The following is a 23,189-nucleotide window of genomic DNA, read 5'->3' on the forward strand; positions in this document are numbered from 1 at the left end:
TTTGAACATTTGTGTTATAAATAATCAGAAAGTATGGGGGGAAGCCATTATCCCCAAAACACTACTCCATCAGGTAAAGTGAAAATTTTATTTTGAGTACTAATTCAAATGTTTAAAGCATAAAGATTTACTTTAAAGTGTTTATTTTGCTTTATCTTGAAAAATTATTTATAGAATGTTTTCATAAATGGAAACACAGTTAAGTAAAAATTTCCCACAATAGCTATAAAATCACATATTCCAGTCACCCACTCAAATACATTTGCATCTGTGACATCTATAAATCTAACCTATTCCATTTTTTTTCATCTGATTCACTTAATAGATAAGTAATAATCAAACTGATTTCCCTATATAACTAAAAGATATTTTTAATCTAATCATGCTTGGCCACATATTTATTTTTATACTGAAATAAATATCACATTGGTACCTATTACATTTTTAAATTTAGTAAAATATTATGATAAAAACTATATTTGGGGAAAGTATTGCCATTTTTTTACAGAATAATTTGTCTTATCAGGTTTTTAACTGAGAGAAGTGAATAACCATATACCCTGTTTTATTCAAAAGCATTAAATAATAAAAAAGCTTAATAACCTAGTTCTACCTTATTAATCTGTGGAAGCTATTTGAATATAGAATTTTAGGAAAGAGAAATACATTCATGGCATATTAAAAAAAAGAGTGAGTAGTTATTGTTAAGTTTAACTAATAAAATGGAACTCTGATGAAAATTTATGAATATATTCAGAGGTATAGCCACATGAATATGTATTAAAAATTGCTACCAATTCAATTACTCTTTTCCACCTCATCAGTTAGGTAAAAGCTTAACTAAGCAAATTAATATTGAGTAGTTCCCCAAAGGCCAAGAACCTTAGCTTTGTTGTAATGAAGAGGAAATGAGTTCCAGATATATGTATCCTTTGGGGAAAATGGCAGAAGTTCAAGTCTGAGGATCATGGGCAGCAATGCCTTATTGATCACTTTTCTCCAAGGGTGGCTATCATGAAGGTAAGTAAGTAATCTCTCTGGAGTAACTAGGGATTCAAGTACCATATAGGCCAAAGTCAATATCTTGGATTCTGCAGTTACTGAAAACTTGATAAATTCTTAGAGCGCATCCGGTTATAGAGTAACAGGAAGAAAAAACAGAGCCCCCCACCACTGTGCTTTTCAAATATGGTAAGTCCTTACTTAACATTGTCAGTAGGTTCCTGGGAACTGTGATGTTAAGCTAGCCAACATATAATGAAACAAATGTTACCCTAGGCTAATTATAAACAAGAGTAAAGTTCCTATGGCATATTTCTGGTCACAAAAACATCACCAAACCTCTAAGACCCAGAACCCTTCTAATGTTAAACATTGAAATAGATGTGAGCAATACATACATTTGAGAAAAATGAGTAAGATAACGGTTTTCCAGCCCACTTATTCCAGGTAAGGATCACTGGTAATTGGAGCCTACCCCAGCAGCTGCAAGTGTTGCAGAAGAGCAAGGAAAACCAAGGATGCTTCAAGGAAGAGGAGGGACACTGTTTAATACACCGGTGGACTCAGGGAACAGCCTTCCAAATCTGAGTGAAGGAACATGCATGGGGCCCTCCCTTATATCTCCCTGTGGTCCTTGTCCCACAAACATGGATTATGCTTCCGGTCCTTTATGCGGGCCTTGCAAGAAGGCCCCCAGGTGTTGGGGGTCTCCAGGTCATATCTGATGGTCTGGCCTGGTGCCAGAGTTAATAACCCTCCCTCCAGGGCAGTGCACTGTTCACAGTAACAGGTTCTGCAATACCTGTATCTAGGAAGGAGATAGGGACTTAATTATAGGTTATCTAGCATGGGTTCAGATCACTAGCCTCCAAATATCAGGGTTACATTGGAATTAGCCCCTTTTAGCCTTCTCACAAGCACAAGGCAGGATCCAGCCCTGTTCAGGACTCCCTTCATTGCAGGGTGCACTCCCACACCTGTATTCACTCAGACCCAGATAATGTAGACATGCCAATTCACTTAATGTGCACATCTTTGGGATATATGAGGAAACTGGAGTCCCTGGAGAAAACCCACACAGACATGGGGAGAACATAAAATTCTACACAGACAGTGTCCTCAGCTGGACTTGATTTTTTAAAAAAAATCAACATTGTAATGAAAAGACATTGAACAAAACATCATTGAAGGAAACATAATTCAAGGCCTTGCTGGATAAGACACTTTCCCCCATATCTTGGTTACACTTTAAAATGCTGAAATACCTGGAAAATTCATAAAAAGAGATTAAATCATATGGATTAGGAAGTGTTACTCTACCCCAATGTTTCACCAATGTGAATTGCCGAGTTTTTGCATTGAGGTATAGGGTAAGCATTGTAGTTTATTAGTGTAACCAATGCACAAGCTTTAGAAATAACATTTGGTGCATAATAATCACTGGTAAAAATTTAAGTTATATATGGTAGAGGAAGAATAAAGCTAAATTATAGACCAGAAACTCTTTTATCCTAATGACTTGCTTCTATACCACTCAAATAGTTTAGTTTAAGTGAAAACAATGGTCAAAACTGCACACATCGTAAGACAGTGGAAAAAAAAAAAGAGTCAACATTTTGTGGTCTGTAATACAGATATTTTCCTGGAAAATAGTTAAATCTAAAACCTAAATTAAAATAACTTTTAGTTATTATTATTATCATAAAAGTTAAAGATACTAAAACAATACCTAAACTTGTATTAGATTTTATCTTAATAATTAATCTCAGAGATATGAAGTACATATCTTTGATCTTAGGTAAATATAAGATCATTCTTTTTTTTAAAATATATTTTATTGATTTTTTTACAGAGAGGAAGGGAGAGGGATAGAGAGCTAGAAACATCGATGAGAGAGAATCATCGACCAGCTGCCTCCTGAACACCCCCCACCAGGGATGTGCCAGCAGCCAATGTACATGCCCTTGACCGGAATCGAACCTGGGACCCTTCAGTCCGCAGAACGACGCTCTATCCATTGAGCCAAACCGGTTTCGGCAAGATCATTCTTTTTTAAAAAGGGAAGTAAAATGGATTGCAGAATAGTGCTATGAAATATCCCAACTTTTACTGACACATATTTGAAAACATAATATATAAGGGATACCATTGCTATGCTATGGATTTTTAATAGTTTGTTAGCGATTTATCCAAATTATACTTGATTATTTTTGTACATGGATACTTTTATCTATATTAGGCATATAAAATACAATTGAGTTTAGTACTCCCACTGCTTAAAAACTGATGTCCCTTAAAAATGTAATAGACAATATCTGGTTGAGAATACTTATGCCAATGAGAATGAAAAAGTCAGCAAAAGTGAGAAATGAAGCTGACTGAAAAATAGAGAAATGTTGTTTCAAAATTGGGGAGGCAGAATTAAGACAACTGGGCTGAACATTTGATTGTATCATCAGCTCTGAAGTTTTATGACATGAGGAAGTTCTGGAAACATGAAAATATTATTAAACCAGCAGAATTATGAAGGGCAAAGTATCTTCCACACTCATCCTATGAATTGATTAATTCAGAGAGGAAAAGCTTAGTTCAGGGTAGAGCTGCATTAGACAGAGTTCACGGAAGAATGAGATTGTGGAGGCTGGCAAGTCTAAGATCTGTGGGTAGGCCACCAGGCTGGAGACCTGGGGAAGCATGGAGGTTGCAGTTTGCTGGGACAGTTCCCTTTTCCTCAGGAGACATCAGTGTTTACCTTAAGGTCTTCAACTGATTGGATGAGTTCCACTAACATCATGGAGGATAATCTGTTTACTCAAAATCTACTGATTTAAATGTTCCTTTCACCTAAAATATTTTCACAGTAACATCTAGACATGTTTGAACAAATGCCTGAGTGCCTTGGCTTAGTCAAGTTAACACACATAAGATTAACCATCAAGAGACCCATTTTGGAAAACCTTTACAGAATACAGGTGCCATGGCTCTGGCTTTCTGTTGTTGTTAATCCTCACTGGAGGATACTTTTTCCATTAATTTGGTGTTTTGTTTTTGTTTGTTTTAGAGAGAGTGGAAGGGAAAGGGAGAGTGGGAGAGGAGAGAGAGAGATAGAGGTGTAAGAGAGACACATCCATTAACTTCCTCCCCAAATGCCCCAACAGGGGCTGTGGGTTGAACCTGCAACCCAGGTACATGCCCTTGACTGGGAATCAAACCTGTGATCCTTCCATGTGCAAGCAGATGCTCTAACCACTGCCACACCTTGACCTGACCAAGGTGGTTCTAGCTTTTAAGTATGAGTAAGTAGAGTAGATATAATGAGAATCAGCAAAGTCGAGTTCTTGCAAAAGACAGACTATATATTGTATTACAGCACCTAAAAATGCTGGACGTTATAAACAATTTACAGAATTAATGGAGCTGACAAAAATAAGGAAAAATCCCCTAAGGACAAAACTGAAAAGAAGCCTTTAAAAAAAGAGTATTAAGGTAGTTTTCTCTATTTTTATATTTTCAAGATGTTTGAAGATTCAAAGGTTCTTGAGGTGAAGAATAGAAAAGTTCTTTATCCCACAAAGGAGGGAAATTGAACTGTCACTGTACATAATGGTGTAAAATAATGAACTAATTTCCTTTTTAAAAATCTGCCAGTTTGACAGGGAGAAAGCAGGAAACTTGTCTGTTTTTCTCTAGGCACAAAGAGATATGAATAAAATAGCCTTCTCAAAACTATATTACCCGAGGCTAGTTTGGAATTGTAATATTTAGTAACTGCGTAGCAAAGTAAATTTCAAGCAGAGTAATTAGCAGAAAAGTATGTAATACGTGGAACACATGATGTAAACTAATACCAATATCTCTCCCCTAATAGGCCCTCAGCAAATACCTGAGGAAAAAACTATAAACCATGAGCAAAAATCTGGGGAAAAATCAGAATTACTACTCTTAGAAAATAACATAATATATTTTTCCAATACTGCATATAAACATGAGTGAGACTAAAATTAATAAATAAAATTTGGATTCAAAACATGTTACTAATAAAAAATATGAGACAGTGTAGACAAATACTGACTCAATAAGATAATAATAAATACAAAAATGACTAATTCTGGGAGTAAAAAAGAATACTTGACTAATATGTCAAGATAACAACCTAAATATCAGGGAACGTTTGTGAAATGTATATTCTTTAGGCATAAAATAGTAATATTTACCACATTCTCTAACCATAACAATATTGTTACAAGTAATAAAAAGTTAACTAAAGATATCTCATATGGTTGGAATTTAAAATTTGAAGTATAATAAGTCAAAAAATATTTGATAAAACATATCAGAAAATATAATTGAACAAAATAATGAATACATTTAGTTTAGTTGGTATTAGTAAAATATTAATGAGGGGAAGATTTTTAGCAAAACTGCACATAGAAGAAAAGATGAAATGAACTATTTTTAGATTAAGAATTTCTCAAAAGGATGAGAGGTTGGCTCAAAGAAAGTAGCAGAAAATAAACAATAGAGATTTGGGATTACCAAAATTGGTACAATAAAATTAAAAAAATATTAATGGTCTTATGATCATCTAAAACATTAAACTTTAAGCAGAAAAACATCAAGTTGAAATTAATCAGATTCATTTCTTATTTTATTGGGCTAGTGTTACCTTCATATCAATATCTGACAAGGACAGAACAAGAAAGAAATGTTATATACAAATATCACCAAGTAATAGATTCATTAACCCTAAATAAAATATTAGCAAACTAATTATGCATTAAATTTGTAAAAACATATATGACTAGGTTGGGTTGAATCACTTGAGAGCAAGGATGGCTGACCCTTTAAAAAATCTATGAATGTAACTCACTAAATTAACTAAATGCAAGAAAATAAAATATGATCTCATAGATGCAGAACAAGCATTTAATAAGACTTCCATACCCATTCAAATAAAAAAAATTCAGGAAAAAGAATTTCTTCAATATTAGACTTTCTAGTAGCCATATTTAAAAAATAAAATGAAGCTAATGAAAATAATATATTAATTAATTTAGTCCTCCCAATACAAACTATTAATTCAATATATTTTCAAAATAAGAAAAATAAATAATTAATGTGATATTTTACTTTTTTTTTTTCATATTTTTTCACCTTTGGTGCACTTATTCGTACACCTCAATTTCAACTGGTTAGTAACAACATGTGGCTAGCACAGCTCTAAAGCCTTCCAAAAAAACCTTTAAAGTATAATGCTAAAGGTTGAAATATAAAGACTGAAACATGAGGCCACACATTGGTGCTTTTATTCAACACTGAAATACAGGGCCTAAGTCTCCCACATGATGAAATTGGGATGGGGAGAAGATAACACAGGGTGTGGCAAAAGTAGGTCTACAGTTGAGAGTACTCCAAACACAAAGTTTATTCTTGTTTTAATATTTATTAATTACTAGTAGCCTGCACACAAATCTGTGCCCAAGTAGCTCAGTGGGGCTTGCCTCAGCTGGCCACCCCGCCCACCATGGCTGGTAGCTCTCTGTGGCTCATAGCTTGCTGCCCCACCCTCCTGTAGCTCTCCCAGCTTGTAGATCAGTCATGATGTTATGGCATCCCAGCTATTTTGCATATTCCTCTATTATTATATTAGATTGTATTATTTTCCAAAAGAACAACTGTAAGCCTACTTTTATCTCACCCTGCATGTGAGGCAGATTCACCAACCAGCCCAACCATTCCCACCAGGAGCTCTGGAGGTGGAATGATCCTTTAAAGTTATTCCCCATCCAGTGGAAATGGCCAGACCTTTCATACCTTTATGACCTAAAGAAGGTGGTTATGTGAGGTACATCATGAATGGGCTCATTGCTGAAGGCTTTCACTCACCATAATCCCAGCAGCTGCAACAAGTCATTCATCGCAGGGCTTTGGGCTACACATTATACCAGAGCAAACACTAAATATTTTCTTTATGCTCTGAAATAAATTCAGAATAGCAGTGACCTCTGGGCAAGTAAGAGGTACAGACGGTAGAAATACAACCAGGGAGGGCTTTCATGATATTTATAATGTCTTAGCTATTAAAATTTGTGATGAATAAAGGGCAAAATATATTATTTTCTATACTTTTAAAATAAAATATTTCATCAAAAAATGAATGAATGAGCCCTGGCTGGTGTGGCTCAGTTAATTGGAACATCATCCTGTACACCAAAAGGGGGCAGGTTTGATTCCCAGTCAGGGCTCATACCCAGATTTCAGGCTCCATCCCAGGTTGGGACACATGCGGGATACTGACCATCAATGTTATCAATGTTTCTCTCCTCTCTCTCTCTCTCTCTCTCTCTCTCTCTCTCTCTCTCTCCCCTCTCTGCCTCTCTGTTCCTTCCTCTCTTCAAAAATCAATAATACAAAAATTCTTTAAAAAAACAAATGAATGATCCCTGAGGAGAAGAGGGAGATAATGAAAGAAAGCGGGGGGCAGGAGGAAAGGTTGGATTACAATACAGAAAAGTTGGACCCTCAGGGAAAGTAAAAAGAGGTTCTACCAAAGGAAGACATAGCTCATTTGCAGGAGGAAATGAATCAATCAATCGATGTGTTCTAGATCTTTTCTGTACAAAAATAGAAGTAAACATACTTTAAAAATAGATTAGAACCAAGCTGAGTTAGCTACTCAGTTCTCAGCCAAAGAGTATGGGTTTATCTCATAGCCTCGAAGGGAGGAGGACTGAAGCAATGTTGTTCATAAAAGTCATATCTGTGCTGATTCAACTTTGAAAAAATATTAAATTGAATACATAAGACCTGCCTTGATACAAAGCCTATGGTTTTGCAAGTTAAGTTGTTTTAGTGTCATTTGTGGTATGAATTTGATAATGGCCCAGCAAAAAATATTTCAGTCATAGTGAATTTTTCCTAAGAAAAGAAAGAAATTCTTATGTTACTTCATGTTTTCTGAACTTTTATACAATCAGTTAATAATTATGATCATCTCCATTTAATAAATATTATTAATCTTAAGTGAAATATTTTGTGGCAAATCATTCATGTACATAGATTTTGAATAAGCATAGGACTAATGAAAGAAACCAAGTGACCAGAACACCAGAACGACCAGAATGACCAGAATGACCAGTTGCTATGATGCACATTGTGGCTGGCTAACAGCCCGTGGCCCCTCCCCTGAGCCTCCCAGCCAGCCCCGCCACTGATTGGTCCCCCCTTCCCAATCTGGGGCAGTGCCGGCCGACCTACCTCCTGTCCCCCCCACCAGCCCGGCCTCCCCCAATAGGCCCCCATTGGGGCAGGCCGGCTGGATCCCACCTGTGCATGAATTTGTGTATCAGGACTCTAATATCCTATAAATAAAAAGCTAATATGCAAATGGTCATCACACCCTCATGCCTTCGCGCCCTCGTGCCCTTGTGCCCTTGCACCCTCATGCCAGTCCCAGGGGTCCTGAGGCCAGGCCAGGCGACCTGAGGCAGCACCCCCTGTCCCAGCACTGGTGCCAAGGGACCTGAGGCTGGGCTGGGGATCATAGGCTGTGCCACCAACCCCGGTGCCGGGGCAGGGGACCTGAGGCCTGTCCCCCACCCCAGCGCCAGGCCGGGGGACCTGAGGCTGTGCCCCCAACCTGGCGGGGCTTGACAGGGGACCTGAGGCTGCACCCCCTGCCTGGCAGGGCTTGATGGGGGTGGGTCTGGCTGGGTCTGTGTCTTGCGTGATTTTGAGGCACACGCAGGTGGACAGAGGCTTGACTTTGGGTAATGAGGCACACTCCAGACTCTGACAAGAGGGAGATTTTCATATACATTTTACTAATTTTCTTTTATCTCTGACACTTCTATTATTGAGAAAGGGCAACTAGCAATATTAAAATATTTCCTCTAATTAATACCCTTTATTTTTTTATTTTTTAAAAATATATTTTATTGATTTTTTACAGAGAGGAAGGGAGAGGGATAGAAAGCTAGAAACATAGATGAGAGAGAAGCATCGATCAGCTGCCTCCTGCACACCCCCTACAGGGGATGTGCCCACAACCAAGGCACATGCCCTTGACCGGAATCGAACCTGGGACCCTTCAGTCCGCAGGCTGATGCTCCATCCACTGAGCCAAACCAGTTTTGGCTAATTAATTACCTTTAAATGTGCTTGAATTTCATGCACTGGGCCACTAGTCCTATCTAATAAAAGAGTAATATGCAAATTGACCATACCTCAGCTACACCCACAAGCCATGCCCACGAGCCAATTAGGAGTGAATATGCAAATAAACCCAACCAAGATGGCTTTGGCCACGGAGAGCAGGAGGGAGCCTTGGGTTTCCCCAGCAGTTGAGGAATCCAAGCTTTCCACCTGCCCTTGCTGGCCTAGGCCTCCACTCAATGCTACAAAGTTTCAATGATAGAAGATAAATAAATCCAAAAAAAGTGGAGACAGCCACCAAGCTGGAGAGAGGAAGAGGTTTGGGTTGTCCCTGGTGATGGAGGAAGCCAAGCTTCTGCAGCCCTGGCTCGCCTAGGCCTCCACTCCAGGCTACAAAGTTTCAATTATAGAAGATAAATAAATCCCAACAGAAATGGCTGCTACCACGGAGCAAGCAGAAAGCTTGGCGCCGCTCCAGGCTACAAAGTTTCAATTGTAGATGATAAATAAATCCCAGATACCAGCGTCTCCGCTTGGGTCACCGGGGGGTGTGGCTGGCCTGCAAACCACCATAGGCCCCTTGCCCAGACCACCCCACACCCCAAGGGAACCCCCACCCTGATCCGGGACAACCTTCAGGGAAAACCAGCCGACCCCCACCCATGCACCAGGCCTCTATCCTATCTAATAAAAGAGTAATATGCAGATTGAATATCACTCTAACACACAAGATGGCTGCCCCCATGTGGTCAAAGATTCTGCCCCCATGTGGACACAAGATGGCCACCACAAGATGGACAGCAGGGGAGGGCAGTTGGGAGGGACTAGACCTGCAAGGGAGGGCAGTTGGGGGCGATCAAGCCTGCAGGGGAGGGCAGTTAGGGGTGACCAGGCTGGCAGAGAAGGGAATTTGGAGGTGACCGGCCTGCAGGGAAGGGCAGTTGGGGGGTACCCAGACCTGCAGGGGAGAGCAGTTAGGGGTGACCAGGCCTGCAGGGGAGGGCAGTTAGGGGCAAATAGGCTGGCAGTGGAGCAGTTAGGCATCAATCAGGCTGGCAGGGGCTTGGTTACAGGGTGATCAGGCTGGCAGGCAGAAGCAGTTAGGGGCAATCAGGAAGGCAGGCAGGCGAGCAGTTGGGAGCCAGTAGTCCTGGATTGTGAGAGGGATCCCAGATTGGAGAGGGTGCAGGCTGGGCTGAGGGACACCACCCCCCATGCATGAATTTCGTGCACCGGGCCTCTAGTATATATATAAAAGCCCAGCGACTGAACTGCGGAACGACCAGAACAACCGGTTGACCAGTAGCTATGATGTGCATTGATCACCAGGGGGGCAGATGCTCAATGCAGGAGCTGCCCCCTGGTCGTCAGTGTGCTCCCACATTGGGAGTGCCGCTCGGCTGGCCAGGATGAGTGGTGCTACCATAGTGGGAGCATCTGCTCAGAGGGCGGGTCCACAGACACTTGGCTGATTGGGAGGGGTGGCTGCTACCACAGCAGGCTGATCACTGCAGGCCACGCCCAACACCAGTGCACGAATCCATGCACTGGGCCTCTAGTATATATTTAATCTCCTTGGAACAATATTTAAAGGGTGTCCAGTACCAACCATTACTGAATTTACATCTAATTCAGCCATTAGTGATCTAGATAGTCTTTAAAGGGGTATGAGTCATGTTTACATAGAATATCTGTTTTCTTTTTGTAAGAATCATGGTTTTCTAGGATATCTGTTGCCTTTATTTATTTATTTTTATTTTTACTTTATAATAATCATAGATTCCCTCTTTCTACAACTTCACAATATTTTTCCTTGTTATTAATCCTTTCTAATGAAATATGTGAGTAACTCAGTCAGAGTTGTCCTGCCTTCACTAAATTGCATTAGTATACAGGTGAAGTTTTTGAAACTTATCACCACATGCCCCACTTTTATTCTCCAGAGACTTAATAGGCCTTCTGACAGGACCTATTATCAAGTAACTCATGGGGCCTATTTGTCTCTTCTACTTTCACTGACTCTCATATCTAAAATCAGTAGTTCTATCTACACCAGGCCTTTGTTAGGAGGTGGAAAAATGCTAAATGGATGCTATTTACTGTGTGTATGATTATTAATATGTTATCCTTTCCCATAATATATCTATATTTAAACTATGTTTTGTAAAAATATTGTTCTAGCCTTGGCTGGTTTATTTCAGTGGTTAGAGCATCAGCCTGTGGACTGAAGGGTCACATATTCAATTCCAGGTCAAGGGCACATTCCTTGGTTGCAGGTTCCCCAGCCCTGGAAGAGTTGTGTGTGGGAGCCAACCAATTGATATGTCTCTCTCTCATGTTCATGTTTCTCTTTCTCTCCCTGTCCGCTCCTACCTCCCTTACATTCTCTCTGGAAATCAATGGGGAAAAAAATATCCTTGGATGAGTATTAAAATCATCCTATATAATAAAAGCCTAATATGCTAAGTGTCTGGTTGTCCATTCAACCAATCAAAATGTAATATGCTAATGATATGCTAAGGCTGCTCAACTGCTTGCTATCATGTGCAATGACCACCAGGGGGCAGACGCTCCAACTGGTAGGTAAGCTTGCTGCTGGCGTCTGGCCAATAGGGACTGAGCAAGATGAGCCAGACATGCCCTTGAGCCCTCCCCTGGTCCTAACCTGGCTGGCCAACCTCCTGCATTCCTCCCTGGCCCCAATCGTGCATCGGTGGGTCCCTTGGTCTGGCCTGCACCCTCTCGCAATCTGGGACCCCTCAGGGGATGTCAGAGAGCCAGTTTTGACCTGATCCCACTCAACGCAGGAGCTGTCCCCTGGTGGTCAGTGCACTCCCACAGGGAGAGCACCACTCAGCCAGAAGCCGGGCTCACCGCTGGCAAGCATAGAGTCTCTCCCGCCTCTGCAGCAGTGCTAAGGATGTCCAACTGATGGCTTAGGCCCGCTCCCCCTGGGGTGCAGGCCTAAGCCCTCAGTCGGGCATCCCCCAAGGGCTCCTGGACTGCGAGAGGAGAGAGCACAGCCTGGGCTGAGGGAAACCCACCCCTCCTCTCCGAGTGCATAAATTTTGTGCACCAGGCCTGTAGTAAATAATAAAAATAGTTTTTGTGGTCATCATTTATTCTGTCTCTTTACAGGGATTGTGCTCTATTATTTCACTTGATTTTCACAAATCTTTAGGAAAAGAATTATTCAAACTACTTCGCAGATTGATGAGCTGAAGTCAAGTAATGTAATTGAGGTCATACAGATAATAAAACTGGATTTGAAGGTGTGAACCTGGCTTTTTCAAATTCAAGAGCAGGGGTCCTCAAACTTTTTAAACAGGGGGCCAGTTCACTGTCTCTCAGACTGTTGGAGGGCCGGAGTATAGTTTTAAAAAAAAAACTATGAACAAATTCCTATGCACACTGCTAAGTTAGCTGCTAAGCAGGACAGGCAGCGGTGGCAAAATTACCCGACTGGCTGGATAAATGTCCTCGGCGGGCCCCATGTGGCCCGCGGGTCATAGTTCGAGGACCCCTGTTCAAGAGTGTTATATATTTAACCAGTGATAAAAATTTTCTTCCATATGTGAATGACTTTATTTTGATGACTTTTGCAAGAAAATGATAACTTTTATTTATTTTTAAATATATTTTTATTTACTTCAGAGAGGAAGAGAGAGGGAGAGAGAGACAGAAACATCAATGATGAGGAGAATCATTGATTGGCACACCCCATACTGGGGATAGAGCCTGAAACTTGAACATATGCCCCCACTGGTAATTGAACCATGACCTCCTGGTTCATAGGTCAAGGCTCAAACACTGAGCCATGCTGGCTGGGAGGAAATGATAATTTTTAAAGAATGGTATTCACTTTTTAAAAAATGTATGTTTTAATTTATATCTTTATACAAAACCAGCAATGTTCAAGTTGTATTGGGTTGTGACATAACAAAAAATAATATTATATATCAGATCTTTTTTGTTTTACCAGGAAATAGCTTTATTTCAAACAAAGGAGTGGGAATCATTCTTTAGATAGGCAAAGGATATTTATCAAAAATAAATAAGGTATTTAAAAGTTAACATAACATGGGGAGATTAAACTACAGGTTTAGATACTTGAAATTAAGTAAATATACCAAAATCAAGATGGCTGATAGCTTGGCACAAGGGAATGCGCTCTGACTCATGGTAAACAAACACATGCCTTCGGGGATATTTGATCTGACATTTCAAAATACAGTAAATCAAGGAGACAAGTTGTCATTGAGATAGAAATCTAATTTTAGTCTGAGAGATTTCACAGTGAAGTAGATCAGGCATTTTTAAAGACCACTTTTAGATTATTTTTGTTCTCTGTGCAAATACACTTTTCCTTCTCTGGATAAATCCAAATTCATTCATCCATTCATTCATACATTATATTCGTATATGCATAGATCCAACTGCCAGCTCAAAAACCTATGGCCAATATAGTGCTTCTGATGGAACTACTACTGGTTTGTAATACTGTGAAATGAGAAATGATTAATGCATGAGTTGAAGAGCTTTAAGTCTTCCATATGAATAAGTGACAAGTGCAGTGTTAGAATGATACTGTGAGCCCTGGGTTACCTAATATGTCCATCTGACCATTTGACCGGTAGCTATGATGCACACTGACCTCCAGGGGGCAGACACTCTACACAGGATCTGCCCCTGGTGGTCAGTGCACTCCCATGGCGTTAGTGCAGCTCAGCTGACTGACAGGCAGGCGGAAACCACGATGGAGCAGCAGCGAGCCTATCTAGCGGTGGCAGCAGGGCCAGGATGAGCAGGACCAGCGCGGTGCTGGGCCCGAGCTCAGGCTTCTGCCTGGCCACCTGCTGCTTCGCTCACTGCTACATCCCTCGGGGGATGTCAGACTACTGGTTTTGGCCCGATGCCCACAGGCCAGGCTGAGGGACCCCACTGGTGCACGAATCTGTGCACCGGGCCTCTAGTTAGTAAATAAAGCAATGGATAGGAATGAAATGTACATCTTGTCCAGCTTTAAGGCATGACATTTTTCTAAAAGTAAAGTAGATAAAGGAAACACCATCTGAGGACCTGTGGCTTCATGAATAAGTATAAATGAGAAGCAGAGTTAGAAATTTATCCCGAAAGCAGTATTAGAACAGGCAAAGTCAGCTTGTGCAGATTAAAAATAAATATTTTAAATCTTATTTCAAAAGTTTTTAAGAAATGTTGATCTTCACAGTGATTAATTTTAATTGATAAAATAATATAACATTGCATCTCAGTCTCATGCATATTTTTTCTGGAAAAGAAGAAATTTTCTAGGTGACAAATTTACATGTACTCCCACAAATTAAAACAATTGGAAAGAACAAGTAAATCATTTTTAAAACCAATCTACATGGAAAGATAATTTTGAATACTTGAAATTACAAATAATCTTCCTGAAACATACGTTTATTTCTTCCCTAAATATTAGATTTTATAATCCCTTTCAAAGATTTCTATTAAAAAATGAAGCAAACACACAAAAAACAAAAATACTTAAACACAATGAAATAATTTTATATGTATGTAAATTAATTTCAGAACATATTAATCAGTCTTGTCAAAACTAGCTTCTGATTGGGAGCAAAAGGATTTTATTTCTACCCTTCAGGTTCTTCTGCTGGGTTAAAGTTAAATTAACATTAGACAGAATAACACGAGAAAATCAAATTTAATTACATGTGTATGGAGGTCTCATAGATACAGGACTAAAGCAACCTATTTTTAGACAAAAAAAAATAATGCTTTTTGAAGATTGGAAAAAACAAAGGGTTTTCTGTTTGGAGTAGCAAACTAATGAAAAAGTAACAAAGTTTGTTTATATAGCCTTTTCAGCCTTGAATTTTCTAACACTGGTGATAGGTTACCTTTTATCCTCCTGGTATAAAGAGAATATCTTCAATTGGGAGATATATTCTCTGCTTTTAGGAGAAAAACAAAAGAGATAAGAGTGTCTTTTTTTTTTTTTTTTTGGACTGGGTGTTTCATAATAATTTTAATTCAAAATGATCAGTATGTCAAAGTGGCATGTTTTGGGTAGCAAATTTTGCTCCCTTCACTTAGTAACTGGATCTATTTTAAATTCAATATTTTCATTTGAACAGTAAATGAAACACCATAAATACTACACTGGCTACTAAATAAATAATTTTTCTCTTTACTTGAAAGCTTCATAGCCACAAGGTTATAAAATAGGAGGAAACTGTTCACCACAGAAGACATTTCTTTTTATTTACTATAACACTGCTGACTTAAAGAGAGAAAGCTTTAAATTCTCAGTCTTTGAAGGCTGTAAATAATCGCCCAGGGTATGTAACAAACATGTGAATAATAGTAATTTAGTAGCTAAAATATAATTGTTGCTGTCCATCAAGAGAGTATCTCAGAGGGGAGAAGGGGTAGGGGGGACTGAAAGAGATTATCCAAACAACATATATGCATATATGTGGTGGTGGGGAGGGGGCAGGGTCTAGATGGAGGCTGGCAAATGGGAGACATCTATGTAATAGTATTAACAGTAAAAAAGAAAGTATATAAAATATATGCTCCTGAAATCATGTTTAAATATTTTAATACAAATACAATATATACTGATTCTTTATAAACAAAGTACATCTAAAATATTTTAAGACCTGTGGTCTTTATGCTGATGATTATAATATTCTTACTCATTTTACATTTTGTTTAGTTTGAATTTGTGATGTGCTTCCTTCCTCAGTTATATTATGTGAGTAACTACTTTTGAAAGTATAAGTAATGAATAAAAGTTAAACTTATTTCAAATATCCCCCCAAATTGTCAGCTTCTTTGAAATAATCTGGGAATGTTATAAACAATTTCACTGGGAAGTTCACATTCTATTTTTTATCTTTAATAAATTATCAAAAAATTAAACATTTTCATCAAAGATTAAATAAAATAAGTAGGTTTCTGTTGCATGAAGTCTTTTGCTATATCTTGCTATCTTAAATTTCATTGCCTCCCAAGTGACCTGGCTGTTACAGCACAGCCTATCTCTCTGGTAAGGTATGGCTTAAGGAAAAAACTAGCCTTCCCTGGGACATGGCTTGACTTTAGCAGGAAGACCATTCCTGAAGGTATATTTTTTCAAGTAAGTTTCATGATATCAACACTTCACTTCGGAAAATAAACACGCATGTTTATACAGATTTCCTATTATGACCTATGAATATTGACTTTTTTTCTATAAAGATCAGCACAAATTAGTGTTAACTCATTGCTCTCTATACCAATTTTGGAGGAGAACTTGAATTTCATCTCTGATTTGTAGATATCTCAAAGTTAGGACCCATTATCATTCAAAGACTAGCCCTGACTAAAGTCTACAGTTAAGGTGTTGTTTTTTTTTAAATTTTCATTTCAAGTATAGTTGGTATATAAAATTAGTTTCAAGTGATTCAACATTTTTATAACTTTCAATGTGATCACCCCACTAATTCTAATAATCATATGTCACTGTGCAAACTTATTACAATATTATTCACTATATTCACTTTTGCTTTTTTAACCTAAACTTCCACTTCTCCCCACTGGTAAGCATCCATTTGGTTTCTATTTCTATGAATCTGTTTTTGTTTATTTGTTTTAGAGCCACATATACATGAAATCAAAGGGTATTTGTATTTCTCTGAGTGATTTCACTTAAAGTCAAGGTTCTGATCTGTAGGCAGGAGTTGAGGAGACACTGACCAACTTCATCTTGGGCATGGCCCTACTACATCAGCTCTTCGGTCACAGCTTTGGTGGCCTGACATATGAGTAAGTCACATTTTAGCTCTTGAGTATCAAAAATAATTTACTTTTCCTAATAATCTTCTTTTGGAACTTTTCAGCAATTGTAATAAATGTAGCTGTCCATATAGAAAACATCAACTTGTTTTTATTCTGATGCACTTTTCTGAAGGGGAAGACTATGGTTGCTGTTACAGTTGGTATACTAGAACCCTGAGAAATTGGAGTGTGTCAAGAAGATGATGTGATCTGTCATGTCATATCTCTAACCCAGAAACCAGCAGAACTACATCCACAGAGCATCCATTTGGGCTATTGCACAACCCAGAGACATACAAAATAGCTTTAGTATTGAAAAGGGGCAGAATAAGGGGATATTTCTCGTTCCTAACTCCTGAGAATTTCACCACATGACTATGTTCCGTGGGCTCATGACACACGCAGTCTGCTTTCCCAGTTCCTCTAAGCAATTGCTCAAAATTGTTCTTACATGCAATTTCCTTATAATGTTTTTATAGTATATAATGGCTTTGCTTCAAAAGCAACACCTCCAAGAGTTTTGACTTTCACTGTAGTTCTTTAATATGATTTGTTTACTTACCTCAACATAACATGCAAATGTTCTTATACTTGGACATATTTTAGTCTAGTTGGATACACATGGTTCATTATTTAGAAAAGAAATACTGGTATACCTCCCCACCCCTCAAGAAAGAAAAACAATATAAAAGTCCTTTTGCTAATGTGAAGATGAGCATTTAGCTGTGTGTATGTTGACTTTCCATCCCTAATTTAGTGCATTTTCTCAATGCTATTCGTACTTACACTTAAAAGTAATGAATAGTTCCATTTATTTTACAAGTTGATCTTTCACGGAGTGCTTTTAGCAGACTGCCTTTAGAGAAAGTGAAGTTGATTTAATAGAAATTGAGGCATGGTACACAGAGAAGTTAGAGAAGAGGTTTCTAAAAAAGAGACTGCAATTTACCATTTTGATGTCTATCTGAATAACTACTTCACTTTAGTACAAGAGGAAAGAAAACACTTAGAGAGAGGTCACCATAGCCTACATATTTTAACTAATAAAACCCCATCAGTGTTCTTTTTTTTTAAATTTATGATGCCTCATCAAATTTATAGCATGAGTAAGTCAATTAGGAAATATTAAATATAAAATTAATGGTCTTACCGAATGTCTCAAGATTGCAAATAGCCTTTCAGTGCTAACATTCTCAAATTTAAGAAGTTCCCTTTTTAAAAACTCATTCTGGTAAGCTTAAATATGAAAGTGAAGTTATTTTCCTCCCTCTTCTTGTATTCTCTCTCTTGACCATAAAAACTCATCTATCACCTTTGCTTTCCATGGAAAGAACAGTAAATGGCACTATTTTACTTATTCTCTGAACTCAAATCTTTGATATATTGCTCTAAGATAGGGTCTAATGTCACTGTGACAACTTTTATGCAAGGGTTAAGCATTATTATTTTCTACCTCATTTCCTCCTCCAGGACACCTTGACATTAGAAAATAACTTCACCCAGCAAGTTAATTCATTTAAGTACTTGGCAGTCCATAGACAATTGACTCTTCTTGGAAGGCCCATTAACAGGAAGAGGTATGCTAAATCAGACTTTCTATGGGGACCATGCTGAACTTAGTTTATGACTCAAGATGCTGAAGGTTAATATCTATCCCTAAAATTTCTCAAGTAAGAATCAGCTTATCTATGGAACTGGATTGGGATACAGGACTTTTTGAGTCTCAACTGTACACTTGTTCACAGACTTAAACAGGAAGCATTATTACAAAACTTTAAAAGCAGATCGTTGAAATTAGACAAAACCAGTTTTAAGTCGATTCTGTCACTATTTTGAGCAAGGTGCATAGTGTCTTACAACTTGGTTCTTCCTTTGTAAAGTGTGAATCATCCTTTGACATGTTCATTAAAACTATGACATGAGTTATTGCATGGAAAATGTTAGGAAAATGTGTGACATTAAGAAATTAAACTGTAGTTTTTATTGATATTTTCATTTCAATCACTATCATCTAACCTTGGAAAATTCACTTAATTCATTTAATCTTCAGTTTCCCATCTGCAAAATGGGATCACATACCAAATTCATAATTTGTGGTTGTGTGTGAATGTGAAGATTAAAGGAGATAACAGCTGTGCTTATGTAACCTAAACTGTAGGAATGGATATGTGTATTATTAAATACTAAAAAAAGACATGATTTTAAAAGTTAAAAAAGCATTCTTTAAAATTTGTAATTGTGACAGATTATCCAAATATTTTATTAACACAGATTATCCAAATATTTTATTAACACAGGCTTGGAAATTATACAGACTTAACTTTAAATCTCAGTTCTGTCATATGCCCTGAGTAAGTTATTTAGCTTCTTCATGCCTCTGTTGTCTCATTTTGAAATGGAGGATAAATTACTTTTCTACACAAAGTCTGTGAGAATTAATGACATTATATGTAAGACATAAGAGCCCAACACATAATTACAATAAAAGAATATTTATTGAGTACACATTATTCCCTAGATACTATACTATTCACTCTACATGAATTCAATGATTTAATAGTCACCACACATAGCTATGAACTTTATTTTATATATGAAAAATCTGAGATGCAGAGGGTTTTATTTCATTGCCCAAGGCTGCAGAACACATGAGTGGTTGCACAGAAATTGAGACGGTACTTAGAAAAGAAGATATGGTAATCGTACAACCAATGTTATGATGATTGCCTGCTGACAGATCAGGAATGCCCTTGAACCTGTGGTACATATGTATCATATGTATGATCACGGAATGGACTTCTGTTTCGTTCCCATCTTGTTCTGCTGCTAGTGTTCTGGCGAAACTCTGATGATGAATGATGAATGGCAATGACAGAGATGAAATTTTGACACATCATGTGCTAGATGCTTTCTATGCATGTATTACCTCTGTTCTTGACAATGTCTTCACTAGTTACTATAAACTTTCTGTCTTCCAGATACTTATGATCAGATTCAGTGAGGCCAGGTTACTTTTCCAGATATACCTACTAGGGAATTTGAGAAAGAATGAATAAAATCCAGGTCTTTCTAACTGTAAAGCTTTAATTTGTTCCACCACAATTATTTCTTTTGTGCAGGCTCTCATACACATCTATGGACCAACATATGCCATGAACACTGTACTAAGAAATGTCTAAAGGCTGTCTGGTTTATTTCCACAAGAAATTAATGATCCTTAATGAGAGAAAAATCATAAATAAAGAAACTCTTTAATACCACATATGTTAACTATTGTAAACATATACATTATGTTCATTATTATACTTATTAAGCAACCATTTATTATATACTAGAGGCCTGGTGCATGAAAATTCATGCACTGGAGGGGGTTCCTCAGCCCAGCCTGCCCCTTCTCACAGTCCAGGAGCCCTCAGGGGCAGGAGGCGACCCGACAATCAGGGGAAGGTGATGCCCCCATCATACCTCTGCTGCTGCCACTGCCAGCAGTGCAAGCTTCGGCCAGCCCTGGTTACCTGAGCCTCGGGTGGCCCTGGGTGGCTGGGCAGCTGCCATCTGAGGCTTGCCTGCACCTCAGGCTGGCCCTGGGCAGCTGGGCAGTCAACATCCAAGGCTTGCCTGTGCCTCAGGCATTGGCTGGGCAGCCGCCATCCGAGGCTTGCCTACGCCTTGGGCCGGCCCTGGGTGGCTGGGGGCTGAAGGGACTGGGGGACTCCTGAGACAGGCATGCTGCAAGACTGGGCCCATCTGGGGGCAGACCCAGCATTTCCGCATGCCTGCAGCCCTGGTGGGGCTGAAGGGACTGGATGGCGCCAACTTGTGGCTGTGGGCGCCACCATCTTCGAGGGTGTGGCAGTCAATTAGCATATTCCCTCCTTATTGGCTGTGGATGCCGTCATCTTTGAGGGTGGGCAGTCAATTAGCCTATTCCCTCCTTATTGGCTGTGGGAGCCACCATCTTTGTGATGGCTTGAGGGTCAATTAGCATATTCCCTTTTTATTAGATAAGATAGTTCCATGTTCTATAAGTATAATATAAAAATAAACTTTACCTTTACATTGTAGTTGTGAAGATGGGTCATTTTTATAAATTATTGAAAATGAAAGAACAGTATAATTTATAGATAAGAAAGGAAGTAAACAGGGAAAATGAGACAAGGAGTAAAGAGCATGATGGGGAAATAAGAAGGAAGCAAACATTGTTTCACAAAAACAAACAGAAAAATTACTTCTAAAAGGGACTAATGGCCAAGACTATTGAATGCCTTGGGAGAGGTAACATAAGATGATGTCTGTTGTATTCATGAGATTTAACAAGTGGCCATTGGTAATCTTGACTAGAGGCTTTCAATAGAGTAGTAAAGTCATAAATCAAATTTAAATTCATTAATAATAAATGGAATTTGAGAATGTGGAACAGCCTAGGTAGAAAATCTATCAAGAATGTTTTCATTTTTCTGTGAGGAAGTGCAAAGAAGTGTGACATATGGCAGTAGGTGGGAGGGGGAATGGGGAAAGAGCTACTGAGTTTTCTTGTTGGGTGTTGCATATTTTGAATCTTTTTGTTTAAATACTTAACTGAGGATATTTTTCCATTGATTTATAGAGAGAGTGGAAGAAGGAGTGAAAGAGAGAAATATCGATGTGAGAGAGACACAACGATTGGTTGCCTCTTGCAGGACCCCTGACCATGGCCTGGGCTGGGGAGGAGCCTGCAACCGAGGTTTGTGCTCTTGCCCAGAATTGAACCCAGAACCCTTTGCTCTGCAGGCTGACACTCTATCCACTGAGTCAAGCCAGCTGGGGCTATTTTGTATCATTTTAAGAGGAAAATTACTAAAACAGTATTTCTCAATATTGTTATGTCCAAATCCCTTTTAAAATGCTCCTCATGAGCCTTACTTTAGTTTACTGAAACAGTGGGAATAGAGACTCAGAAATCTCACACTTAGCCAGCTCTTTTGAAGATAGACATGAACACTGCAGGTAAAGACTTCCTCACTTCAATAGCACAAGCCTAAGCCAGTCAGGAAAGACAAGTATCACATGACCTCTCATATGTAGAATCTAAAGAACAAAATAAACTGAGATGAACAAAATAGATCCAGAGACATAGAAGCATAGAGCAGACTGTGGAATCTCAGAGGGAAGGAGGGGGGGTGGGTGGGTGAGTGGAGAAAGATTACCCAAAGAACGCATATGCATATCTGCATAACCCATGGACACAGAATAATAATGTGGTGAAGGCCTGGTGTGGGGCTGGGGGACTAGAAGAGGTTAATAAAGTAGACATCTGTAATACTTTCAACAATAAAAATAAATTAAAAATAATAAAAAAATGAAAAGAGGATCAAATGCCATAGATTGAACTGCATTATACCCGAGAGTCATTCTTATCAATTTATTCATACTGAATAACTGTTCCCTAGAAGTTTTGAAGATTAAATGGGTGATTTATCCAGATCTAGAGTTCTAAGTATGTTGCTTTACAATCTTTTCTACTAATGCTCCCAAGCACCAGTACCAAGTGGCCAGAGATGACACATGGGATGAAATAGAGCTCTCACCTCTGCATGTGTGCTCCTGCTTTAGGAAACAACCAGAGGAATGGCTCCGTTTTTCCTACTTAGTCTAGATAAGAAAATCTCCCTTATGAATGTAATTCCTTCCTGTGTTTATAATAGCAGGCTTTTCATGAACTCTGGATCGTGGCTGCTCTGCACAATCCTCTCTTTCTGGGTGGCCTCTCCGCCTCCTTGTTGCAACTTTTCTGAGAAATATCACACTTCTTTCATTGGTACTGCAACTTTATATGTAATCCTCTTTATCAGGAGTTTTCTGCTCTGCACTGCCTCATGGCCTTTTATTTTTCATTACCCTTATAAAGTTCTTTTGCCTTGTGCACAGCATTTAAGACAAGTGTAATCACAGTAGACCAAGGTCTAAATAACACTGCTTTTGCATGAATTTGGTCTTGTTACTTTGCCTTCATAGGCCTCAGTTTCCTCTTCTGTAAAATAGATCAATGACACCAACATGTAATGTTAAGAGTCAAAGCATTGTGATGTTTATAATATCACCTGGTAATATCATATAATATATATGAAACAATCTTATTTCTCTTCTAATCCAAATGACCATGGTGAGGAGAAAAACTACTGATATGGTCTTCAGATATTATGTCTCTTGGTTAATGTCTTTAAAAC

This window comes from Eptesicus fuscus, chromosome 8 (assembly GCF_027574615.1).
Source record: "Eptesicus fuscus isolate TK198812 chromosome 8, DD_ASM_mEF_20220401, whole genome shotgun sequence".
Lineage (NCBI taxonomy): Eukaryota > Metazoa > Chordata > Mammalia > Chiroptera > Vespertilionidae > Eptesicus > Eptesicus fuscus.